Genomic DNA, 6,973 nt, shown 5'->3' with positions numbered 1-6,973 from the left:
CCGGCTCTTGTACTATTTGTTTCGGTGCAATGTTTTAAGATATAGCTTGCTCAAAAGACAAAATTAAAAACTAATTCGTCTTCATGAGAAATTTACAAACAACCCAATGTCCTGAATAAGTATTGTTTCAGGATTATAAAAAATGAATAAATAATGAAATTAATAATATAATAAATATTCTTTGGGTTCCTGCCATCCCAGCTTGTCATTGAAAAACTGTTATTCAATAGTTAAAATGGTTAGTATTTATTATTCACTTTCACGCGCGACACAAATATCATTAAATAACTACACCACTACAACCCAAGAAGATTCAAGGGTTCAGTAATTTGTAAGGAAGTGCTATTCCTTGAACAACGGTTGCATTAGGAAGTGATTTGTTCAAGACCGCGCGTAACACCAGGATTTCTCCCCAATTAAAGACTTAATATGAAATATTATTGACCATTTTGAACATAATAACATTTAGATTGACGATTTAGTAATTAATTTATTTTTAGGACGTTTCAATTAGTCAAAAATATAACAAAATTAAAATAAATATGACGGTTCTGTTATAGCGTGAATTTTAGAAAGCACTTTGAAATATCTCTGGACAAATAAATTTTAAATGTATAAATTTATTGCACCTTAAACTTTGCAAATATTGCCACAAATAGAAAAAAAATGATGAAAAGCCACAAGCTTTTGATAATTACCTAAAAACTACATTAAATATTTTACATTATTAAGAAAAACCAAGGAAAAATCTAATTCATAGCGAATCAATGATTTGTCAAACTTAAAAAATTCTTCAGGTGAACCTTGCCCAGTAAAACAACTTTGTGTACTTTAAGGTTATGATGTTGCTAATATTTTTATTTTTTGATTTCTTCCTTTCTCACAGAAACTAAATATATAAGTTGGTAAAATAAATATCAATAAAATAAACATCAATTTATTTGAGCCTTTCTATTAACAAAATGACTTATACATTAAATTAGTTTTTATTTTAAATAATAACATTTTGTGTTAGTGAGATATGTTAAGTCAGGTAAAATCACATAAACGCGATACCTGTCTTCCGACTTAAATCCTTCAAACGTGTGCAGGTATTTCCACGAATCCCAAAATAAAGTAACCGGGATGTAATTACATGGTCTAACAATTCAGGGTTATTGTTATATTTTTAGAAAATAAATTAGGCAGAGAAAAATATGGTAACTGGGGAATTTCGGATTACACAACGCGGGTCATACTCCCTGAGAAGCAGAGAGTTACTGGGAAGTAAATATAGATTTGTTAACAGTATTCTGCTGATTTATGATCGTGATAACCTTGAACGGGATATTTCAAAGAATAAACTGATAAGTAATATAAATTTAATTTCCTTTGTCTCTAAATTAATAAGTTGCTGTATATAAGATCGTTAAATATATTTATAAAGTCGTTGTAATGATATTGCAACTGTGAAAATATCGGTGATGTTGCAAATCGAGATGAACAAATTGATTATATATTAAATTGAGATTTTTTTTTGCCTTAAATAAATCGGAATTAAATGTCATTAAATCATGAAATTAAGTTACTGAAATTTCGTTACATTGTTTTTTTAGGGAAGAATAAAAAAAAAGGATGGTAGAAGAGAAAACTTGAAGGTGATCTAATTATTTCATGCATACAAAGGCAAAACACCAAAAGACACCACAATGGCTTCTGTTTCCAGTATCCTATTATATGCGCATGAAAAATATTATTTTAAATTGCTTCCTTTATGGATATGAATCAGATAAATTTCTTATTTCAATGACGTATATATGAAATTAGCCGTTCCTTGCCATGTTCCACCCAATCATATTTTTTCAATTGTGTTTGGTATGTTTCGGAAATAAACGACACATATATAGGAAGGATATGAAGTAATGTCACCATGAAAAATCTCGAATCTGAGTTTTCATCAGAAATACTCGTCTGAGGTCCCCATTGTGCTCATATAACCATGTTTTGCATAATAATTTTGTGCTTCTGCATGTGAACTGCCTTGGAAAATAAAATTCGTACAAAACTTAATTTATTTATCTATTAAGTGTAGGAATTTGTATAATATTCGTTCATTTCATCTTCTTCTGGTGATGCTGAAACTTCCCCAGTCTGAGACTGTATATTAAAAAAAAATGTGAGGATGTTTAATTCCCGTGTAATAGAAATTACCGATTTAAGGTATGTATAATACATAATGTTAAACCAATTTCGATGTTTTTCTTGATGTTTTCAATCGCCGGCATATGTACATAATATTATTTTCATTGTATATAGTTGTAATTTGTTTGTTTTATTTTTTTTAGGAGGTAGGAAAAAAAAGAAGTAATTTCGAAATAGTTTCAGAGCGGTATACTCAGACATATAGTGAGACATACTTCACTTCAAAGAGCTAACACGGACCCCATACATACCACACCCGAACTACCGACTGTGACAGAGTTTATATCTAGGAGGCACATCAAATTTTTCGACAGTCCTCAATACTGTACGAACCCATTATTCAGGACACTGACACCAACATGATAGCCACTAAGGTGGCAGAAACAAATAAACAGATTCAGACTCGACTGACAGTACAAGAGCCCAAAAGGAGAAAAAAACAGTTATTTCACCCCAATTTTGTATTACTTTAATGAAAACTATGTATAATTACTAGTCAAAATTGATTGAGTCTGCAAGTAGGATAGGGGAAATAAAAAATGGAGGCTATTTCAAAACGTTAAAATAAATAATTTTTCATTCTGAGCTCTATATTTTTAAAACTACCAACAATTGAAAACATAAAAGAACGTAATTTAAAGTAGAGTAAATTTGCTAAAATATGAAACCTAATAGAGCTATTTACTTTCTCTTAGTTAGTTAATAGTTCTCGAGATATAGCTTTTTAAAAAGCAACATTTCATAAAAATGTTGTTCTGAAAGATCAGTAGTTAGTGAAAGCATTTTGAGTAATCTATATCTCAAAAGCCATTCGACTTGTAGATGTCTATTAGCACTCAAATTATTTTTTTGTTTTCGTAACCTCCTTTATTATTTTTATTATAACAAGTAAATTAATACAATACACACATATAATATTGGCATGAATTGCCTTGTGGCATTGTAAGGTTAGTTGTAGGGTCCAATTTAGGAAGTAGTTAACGCCAGTGGATTATTGGAACAGAGAGGGACGTTCCACTGGTTAGGTGTGAGTGTAACGACTTTACATTGCTGCACCTTATTTATTAGTATTAGAGATCTTTTTTTCCCCGTTCATCCACTACGAATCTTTGAGGCAGACAGCTCTTTTTGACTTTCTGAAAAGACATGACAATAGCCCGTTTATGCCTAGCACTAGAGGCATAGACTCCAATACCATCCCCAAAGGCTGCAACCACTGCCTCTTTATGCTCTAGGGACACAATCTTCGCAGTAAAGATGGTGAAGAGCAAGGACCCCAATACTAAGACTTGTGGTACTCCGCAGTTGGTAGAGACAGGAAGCGAGAGTTCTTCACCAACCCGTACGACGAAGGAACTTCCACTGTGGTAGCTACTGATTAATCGGCATAGGGCGGCGAGGAACTTTAACTTTTCCAGTCGGCGGAGTATAATCGGATGTGATACGCTATCGAACGGTGGCTACAGTCCAATGATATAAAGGCCATCGCTCTGTTCCTCCTCGTCTGCTCGATGGTGAATCCCTGGAGTTTCGCTTAATGATATTCACAGAAGACAACCCTCTGGAAACCTGTTTGCTCCGGTTGTATGACTTTTTCAGGATTGCAGTGCTCCATTATGTGGTGGTGTACCAGACGCTCGAAAACCTTGCTGATGTGCGAATGGAGGCTGATTGACCGATAATGCACAGTCAAGTCACCTTTTTTTCCTGGCTTGAGGAGCAGTACTACGATGGCTTGATTCCAGAGCGTGGGAAAGTATGATAAGCGCATATATGAATTGGAGATGTTTAGCAGGTACGCCTTACCCTTCCTGGGAAGCCTCTTCAATAGCACATACGGGATACCATCCTGGTCGGACGCTCTGTTCCCCTTGGCACGACGAAGTACCGACTCAAGTTGGCCATAGGTGAAGGAAATGCATATGTCGTTAGGACTAAGAGGACTGTCAGATGATGGTGAAGAAGCAATATTCGTTCGTTCAGCATCCCTAGCCGCATAGTTCGCGGTCAGTAGGGCAGCCTGTTACCAGATGTCAGCAAGTCACTATTAGCTAGGGAAGAGGGGAGAAATTTGGTATGTTCCTATTTGCCGCCTCCTTCACCACGATTTCTACCGCTTCGCCAATCTCTTCATGTGTACGACACGGTACTATCGCAGGCAGTGTCTCGTCAACCCTTGATCTATATCCCTTCCAATCCGCTTTATGAAGAAGGTACTTGTTCGCTGGTGGTTTAGCAGGAGTACCTTCAAATGTACGTTTCACTGGCCTGTGATCGGATGGGCCGAAAGGGAGCGCTTGACAATCAGTGTCTATGTGGGCGTTCCTGGTAAGGAAAAGATCCGGAGTTGACGTCCATGCAGTTAGAGACTGATGTTTAAAGGTGTGAACCCCTGGGTGGAAAAAAGCTAATCTGGTCTTCATGATATAAGTGCCCAGTGGATTACTACTGACACATAGCCAGGCGGTGTGACGGGCGTTGAGATCCCCAAGAACAACAAGCCAAAGTATCGGTTAGTGCAACCACAGCTGGCCTATGTTGTTGATGAGTATCTCGATCTCAGCCTGCTTTGTAGAGAGGCCTCTGACATTGTAGTTCAATATGATGCGTTCAGGCATAATGAGGTTCCAAAATTTTACCCATCATATCGATCATTACTAAGCAAGGTGCATTTGATCCATGCGTGAGCAAATCTGTTCGATTGCATCATTGGACGTAGGAGCAGTTATCATCGAGAAAGGCTGAGTCAGCTGTGGGTGCTGCTGATATGTCTTCTTCACGGATGTTCCACCCATGAGTACAGAGAAAGCTAAATCCTTATGTACTAACTTGGTAGACCTCTTATGCATAGCAGGCGCTGGAGTTGGAGCCGATTGTGGTAGCTCTCGCTTAGCTATACCCTTCTTGATGAGTTCCTGCCGTACTGGACAATCCTCAGAAATGTCAAAGTGTCCTGTCACATAACTTGCACTGCGGTAGTAGCTTCGCAGATCATTCTGTGAGGAGGTGGGATTGCCCACATCGAAGGCATACGCAATGTCTATAACAATAGGCCATAATATGACTATGTTTTTGGCACTTGCGACATTGTACTGGGTAACTATCCTCCTTGAATGGTTGCTCTAAAGCGCACATGGTCAATGGCTTGAAGTGCTGGTAAGGAAGATAACATTACCGTATGGTCAGTTATTACTTGAATTAAATGTATTAGGTATCGCTGGCCGTCTTCATGCTAGTCAGGCGCCATGCCATTTTGAATCCCGGCAGATGTTGTCGTAGTTCATCAGTAATGTCATCCAGTGGATGATCTACATCAAAGCCATATAGGATAAACTTTTTAGAACGCTTATTCCCACGTAACGCAAAAATATGGAACTGCACAGTCATGATATGGTGTCTGAATGGTCCATGGGCGTTTCTTAGTGAATGTGGGTTTGTTCCTGCGACGAGTAGGTCCAGAAGCGAGTAAAGTTAAGCATAACCTTAATTGATAGCTGCGGGTAGCCAGGGAAACGATGAGAGGGGAGGCTTCTTGGTTGCAGGTTTTTCCGTCAGTGTGACCGCGACTGTAGGTTTATCAGTATTTTTAAGTTCAATCTAAACTAACAAAATTAACAAGTAAAGTAACAAAACTCAAATTAAAGCTAGTTTAATGGACTATAAAGTAGATTATGAAATTTGTCTTCGTGGAAGTAATAGGTTCCATGATATTTGTTAAAATAAATTGATTTATAGTTGTTCGGACAAATTTTCATGTGCCAAATTTATATTCATATGTGAATATCATAAAAACTACTTACTACCTCTACGAAGATACGTGTCCTAAACTACTTTATAGTAAGTTAAGTTTTCTTTAAGTTGAATGCTGGCAGATATGTACGTTGTATTCTTCTAGAGATATATTTTTTAGAAAATTAAACATTTCATCCGAACAACTAGAAATTGACCTTTTGTGAATTTATATTCCAAATATCATAAAAACTACAACTCCTACAAAGATCAACGTTATAAACTATGTTGTAGTAAATTTAACTGGACTTAATTTATGAGCTAGCTGACATCTGTACGTCTTATGGTTTCTGAAATAAAGTTTTTTATAAATCAAACTAATTGTCCCAACGACTGTAAATCAATTTATATCAGTAAATATCATAAAATCCTACGAAGACAAAGGACAGATACAACTTTATAGTACATTAAACTAGCTTTAATGTGAGTAATAATAGACATCAATACGTCACATAGTTCCTGAGATATAGATTTCTTAATATAAATTCACTAACTACTAATCTTTCAGTTCATTTTTATGAAATGTTGCTTTTTTAAAAACTATATCTCGAGAACCATTGGACGTAAATAGATTTATTAGGGTTCATATTTTAGCAAATTTACTCTTCTTTAAATAATGGTTTGTTTCTTTAAAAATGGATAAATACATCATAAGAAAGAATTTAATAAATGACTAAAGGTGAAAATGATAGATTTTTGGTTTCCATTGCAGTTATAACAATAATTGAATTTTATTTTCGCTATCCTTAATAATATAGAAACTACAATTTTGAAATGTTTAAGTGTTAATTTCATTACAAAATCGGAGGGGTAAGTGAAAGTAATGTGTCACAAGATTTATTATTTCAAATTTAAACAAATTTCCTGAAAAATAAATATTTTTTAGTGCTCATTTCCATTGTATAAATAAAACACAAATAATATATGATGAATAAAATATTTTTGTTATACTTATTATTCCAGGATCTTAAAAGAATAGAACTGTATAAATTGAGCAAGGTCA

Source organism: Halyomorpha halys, unplaced genomic scaffold (assembly GCF_000696795.3).
Source record: "Halyomorpha halys isolate HHAL.00 unplaced genomic scaffold, Hhal_1.1 Scaffold41.1, whole genome shotgun sequence".
Taxonomy (NCBI): domain Eukaryota; kingdom Metazoa; phylum Arthropoda; class Insecta; order Hemiptera; family Pentatomidae; genus Halyomorpha; species Halyomorpha halys.
This window is presented reverse-complemented; position numbering follows the sequence as displayed.